We start from the raw sequence: 6,039 nt of genomic DNA, 5'->3' as shown, positions 1-6,039 counted from the left end.
AGGGACGCAATTTCCAAGTCCTCACATTGATGCACTGATCCCACCCATGTGAAGTCGGTTTTTTTTTGTGTTTTTGTTTACGGAATCTACTTTTCTCTGTATTGTCAATGTCGTATATGCCCATTTTGTAATATGCCCATTTTATTTATGTTTTTCAAATAATGAATACATCAACATTGCGTTCTAAATAAACAATTTAATTATCATTACATTTATAAAGGCAGTATTAATTAATGCGCTTACGTTTCCATATAATATATACAAAAGCAGTAATCGTTAACTATTTGCGTTATGCAATGTATGTAAAAAAAGACAATCTGCAAGCATTGTTGGGAATGGTCTTGATGTCAGCGTATTTTTAAAATATTGCTTGATTAATGCCCTCCGCTTCTTTAGAAACTGTTCAATTATCCGTTTGTTTCTATTGCAACAATACTGTTAGAACGGAACACTATAAAAATGTACCACTGGATTTTGGAACAAGGTACGATGGTATCTGTGAAAGTACAATTGTATTGTATAATATATGTATCCTACACCATCAATGTACTATTCCCTGTGTTACAATATTGCAGTACAACCATAATAATAATAGTATAGCTACACTATAGAACCGTGGTACATTTTTATAGGGGTATAGCTTCACACAATCTACATTTACTTAATCGTATTAAAGTAAGAATTATGTGTGTCATTCTCATCTTATTTACAATGTAAAATTGACATGCTTACATGTCTGTATAGGTTAGCCTAGGTATACGCAATAAAATCTAGGAAGCTGAAGTTCAGGTTGTCACTCATATTATTTGCATCCCAGTTTTTGTTCTGTCCTTTAAGCTCATATGCCAATTGATTTATCAAAGTTGTATGATTATCCCTTTGTTTAAGTCCCTTTGGTCATATCTTTTAGACCAGCTTTTTGTCCGTCAGTATCCAACAAGGATCATCCCTTATACAAGTGCATGTAACCTGGCCCAACATGGATTTGTGTGGCACATATGCCAATGGATTTTGTATGTCATAGCTAAATATCCCTGTGCCATGTATTTATATATATATATATATATATATATATATATATATATATATATATATATATATATATATTCTGTAACTGTTAATTTGCAGTCTGTGTGGAGTTTGCATGTTCTCCCTGTGTTCGCGTGGGTTTTCTCCGGGTACTCCGGTTGATATTTTAAAACCAACTTTGAGGGGATTAAATCAACATTTAGACCCATCCACTAAAACCAAATTAGAAATATGTACTTAATAGCAGTTTGATTTATCATAAGTGGGCACTTTCTTCTACTAATAAATACAACCACCATTAAATTCTGACTTTGCGATTAGCTCGTGGGTCAGGTTTTAATTTACTTCCCCCATTTCATTTACACTGAATAAAGGGTATGAATAATTATGGAGCCTACTGTATTTGCAAGTGAGTATTCCTGAGTATTCTCTATAAACATTTGAATAAACATATGCAAACAATAAGTATTAATGACTTTCTGCACAATATTTTACTTGAAATGCATATCGTTCACTAAATATATTAAACAACCTTCAACAATGTTACATATAAAAACCATTAAATAACAAACCATCACACTGCACGGCACCCTTTAGATGGACATCCAAGTGCTTTTTTAAATGGTGGCGTTTATTGGGTTTATATTTGCTTGGCTGGCAAAATGGACAGTCGTACAATCTGCAGCATTGGGTACACCGTTTCACCTCAGGCAACACTCCTCCTTTCACTGCTGTTATATGTAACTGAAATACAAAGAGCAAATTACAACATGATTAATAACCTACAATTAATAATCTACATTGAAATTTGATGAAAATAATGTGTAAAAAAAAAAAAAAGTTTTTATTGTATGTAAAAATAATGTGATATCTTGTAACAATTGTAAGTCGCCCTGGATAAGGGCATCTGCTAAGAAATAACTAATAATAATGATCTGTAGCTAATGTGAAATTTAGAAAACACTGATGTATATTGGTACAGTGAGGTATATTGAAGAACTAGTGACAATGGCATTGTAGCAGGGCGGTAGTAAGCCCTGCTGATTAAATGTATTTGTTTATTTTTAGAACGGGTTTCCACCTCCGCTCCTGTGTTATTTTGTATTTGTTGTTGATTATTATTATTATTATTATTATTATTATTATTATTATTATTATTATTATTATTATCGTTATGTATTTATGTATAGGTGACGGTGAAGCGCCGTGGGTATTTTTGTATTTATTTATTGTTTTGTAAATATAGCCGCGTAGACGCATTGGGTGTTTTTATTATTATTTTATTTAGTAGCGTGGATGGGAAGCCCCATCCACAGCAATTTAAAAACCTCGTGCAGAAGGTGGCCATCTCCCGAATTAATTTGTTGCTAATCGGGAGATGGTCACCTGCATAAAAGCCTGCAGCTCGCTGCACTGTGGGTGGGTGTATGAGAGGAGCTGAGAGAGTGAGGAGAGAAAACGAAACTAAAAGAAAACGAAACTAAAAGAAAACGAAACTAAAAGAAAACGAAACTAAAAGAAAACGAAACTAAAAGAAAAACATACAGGAACAGTGAAGGCTATTGCCCAGCCTGACCTGTGTTATTTTTGTGTTTGAGATTTGTTTTGTTTACTTTTTTATTTCGCTCTGTGAGCAAGTGTTTTGTGTTCAAACCTTTTGTTTTATTTTTTGTATTATTTAAATAAACGGCGCCGTCTTTAACTGCAGTACTTGCCTGGTGTCAGTGTGTTTACCTTCCTGCCTCTGCCTGACGCCACCTTCTTAGCCAGGCATCTATACTCAAAGCATTTTTTGCACATTTTGTATTAGCATCATTTTTTAGAGCTGTAAATGTTGACATAAAATGCAAGTTATGAAGTACGATTTCCTCATACACAACATCTATACATATTAATATGTGCTGTGACTTCTTACATTTTATTCCTTTTAGAAAGTGTCAATAATAGCAAATCTGTGTAAAATGCTTTGAGTAGAGAGACCAATGTTTCTGTAATTGATGCATTGTTAGGGTGTTTTACATTATATATATATATATATATATATATATATATATATATATATATATATATATATATATATATATATATATATATACTGTATATATAATTACAATGCAATGCAAAATGTAAGTTTTAAGTTTTGTTTTCTGGGGACACAAGCCTGGTGTAACCTGAGCTGTTGCAGTCAGATCAAGGCAGTACAAACCAGTTTATTATTATTATTATTATTATTATTATTATTATTATTTATTTCTTAGCAGACGCCCTTATCCAGGGCGACTTACAATTCTTACAAGATATCACATTATTTTTACATACAATTACCCATTTATACAGATGGGTTTTTACTGGAGCAATCTAGGTATAGTACCTTGCTCAAGGGTACAGCAGCAGTGTCCCCTACCAGGGATTGAACCCACGACCCTCCGGTCAAGAGTCCAGAGCCCTAAGCACTACTCCACACTTATGCAGGGAATGCTGAGTGCTTGGCTGGATGAAAAATTGGTCCTGCAGCTTTTGGATTCTCCATTTCAGGCTGCAGAGTTGTCAACTAACTTTTCAAACACACTTCGTCTGAGCCTTGTTTACTTCGGATCATTTATAGTACGGAAGTCAAGAGAAAATATAGATTTTTAGATATAGAAGTTTAATTTCCAGATATGTTTAAATTCAATGAAAACTCTGTAAGAGTCAGGTTTTTTTTGTTTCATTTCAATCTATATTTTTTCTTGACTTCTCTAGATATACACATACAATTATAATATAATGTCACCTCAATGATAAAAGGCCACTGTCCGCTGTAAGTCCACAGTAATTTATATATATATATATATATATATATATATATATATATATATATATATATATATATATATATATATATATTACTCATGGATAATTAAATACAAAGGCGAATTTAATAAGTTAAACGTAATTTGTGTGTCCTATTCTGTCAAAATTTAAAAGCAAATGTCCTTGCAACAACCGTGCATATGTTTCTCCTTCTCAAATGTGACGCCTTTCTTTTTGTGTCACTGTAGAGGTGGAGCGTCGTCCGTCTTGCCCTTCTCACATTTGCTAGCAACATTATGTAACTTCCGGTAAATCAGTCGGAGAGGATTGAAAGCGTATTTCAAAATAAAAGCTCAAATAATCTGCTAAAAATGCCTTCTTGTATTTATCTTTATTTTTGTTTATATTGCTTATTGTTTTTCTATTTGTTTATATTGCTTTTTTATTTATATTTGTTTATATTTATATGCTATTATATATTACTTTTATATATTACTGTAGTACTTTGTATTTAATCACATCCTGATGTAACTATCACTATTTAATCATATCCTGATGTAACTATCACTATTATCTGCTGTATTATTGAATTTTGGTTTGTCACACTTGTACTTTGCTTGAACAAAAGTTATTGTATTTCTTGCTCTTATTGTATTGTATTGTAACACTTGAAATGTATTTGCTTACGATTGTAAGTCGCCCTGGATAAGGGCGTCTGCTAAGAAATAAATAATAATAATAATAATAAAATAATAATATTTTGTATGTAAAAAACCTATCGTGTATATTTCAGCCATCCCTGAAAAAAATTAAGGATTGTAACTCAGTAAAAGGGGGGTTAAATGTAATGAACAGACTCATAGTGAATAGAAAATGGGGTTGGTTGTGCCAGATTTACATCATTGCTATTGTTGCTGGGGTTTTCGTATTAGGACAAACACTAATTAACAACAAAGGCTGACCATGAATGTCTCATTACTGCCTCCAGGTGTTCAACTCAGTTATCAGTCGCTATTTGTTGGACATGACAGCAGACATCTCAAAATGGTCATTTCTTTTTGAGGTTCACTATAAATGAGAGGGGTATGTGGGTTGGAGAACCCCCAAACATGTTTTAAATGTTACATTTTGAGTGGAAAATGCTTGCCTAATTTACCACATTTATAGTGGTTGTAATAAAACTCATTTTTTAATGCGGACAGGGTACTAACCAAGGTATAAGAGCATTGTTTTCAAAGCGTAACCTCCATGCCACTTTCTTCATTGTGCTGTTTCCGTACATAAGCTCCTACTTTCATGCAGAAGCACTCCCTTAAAAATTGACATATGCTCTTATGTTAGACATAAGCTTGTCAGAATTACATTACTGGCAATTTAAAGGTGTGCAAGCCTAGGTTTTGAATCATTTTTGTTTACCTCTTATTATCTCTAGAAGCATTATCACAGGTCCCACTTTTTTGCTCTGTTTGGTGTTTGTATTTTATACATATACTCATAGATATGTTGAAGGTAATACTTTAGAACAAAAGTGTCTGCTACTTCCTGGTACAAAATCACTTCCTGTGCTGCAATACCAATGGCCAAACTGGAATTTAAGATTGAATACAAGCAAAGAACCAAAAGATCTTCACACACAAGAACCATAATTGATACTTGCATTGTTCAGTGAGTAACAAAATAAATGAGATTTTTTTTGTTATGCATTTTTGTTTGGTGGGTAGTTTTTATAATATATATCAATAACTGTGTGTTTGTCAGTGAATAAACTTTGCCAGCAAGAAAGAGAATTGTGTGGCCTTTCATTCGATGTGTGTTACATGCTTGTACAGGAGTTAGAAGGGATAACATACACATTGGCAAAACATAGCAAAATTAGGCTTGAATTTAAAAGGTTAAAGGGCCTTCTAATGCGTTTCCTTCAGCCGCTTGAAAGTAATTTGAAATCAGAATTACACCAGATCGAGATCAAATACATTCCAGTTAGGATGTCAGCCCCAGTTAGGATTGCTGGCTGGCACAACTCAAACTGTCCAACTCGTGCTGACGTGGAAGACAGGCAGCCTTCATACTCCCCTAAATTATGATTTAGTATGAAAGCAGCATCTATCTTTATGCCCACCTTTTACATGTGCATTCAGTGGATGTAGGTCATGGCGTTCTCCTTTTTCATGATACTAATGTTCTTTTTTTCACTGTTGTTTCAAATTCCCCTTTATG

The sequence above is a fragment of the Acipenser ruthenus genome, chromosome 27, assembly GCF_902713425.1.
Source record: "Acipenser ruthenus chromosome 27, fAciRut3.2 maternal haplotype, whole genome shotgun sequence".
NCBI classification, from domain to species: domain Eukaryota; kingdom Metazoa; phylum Chordata; class Actinopteri; order Acipenseriformes; family Acipenseridae; genus Acipenser; species Acipenser ruthenus.
Note: the sequence above shows the minus strand (reverse complement) of the source record.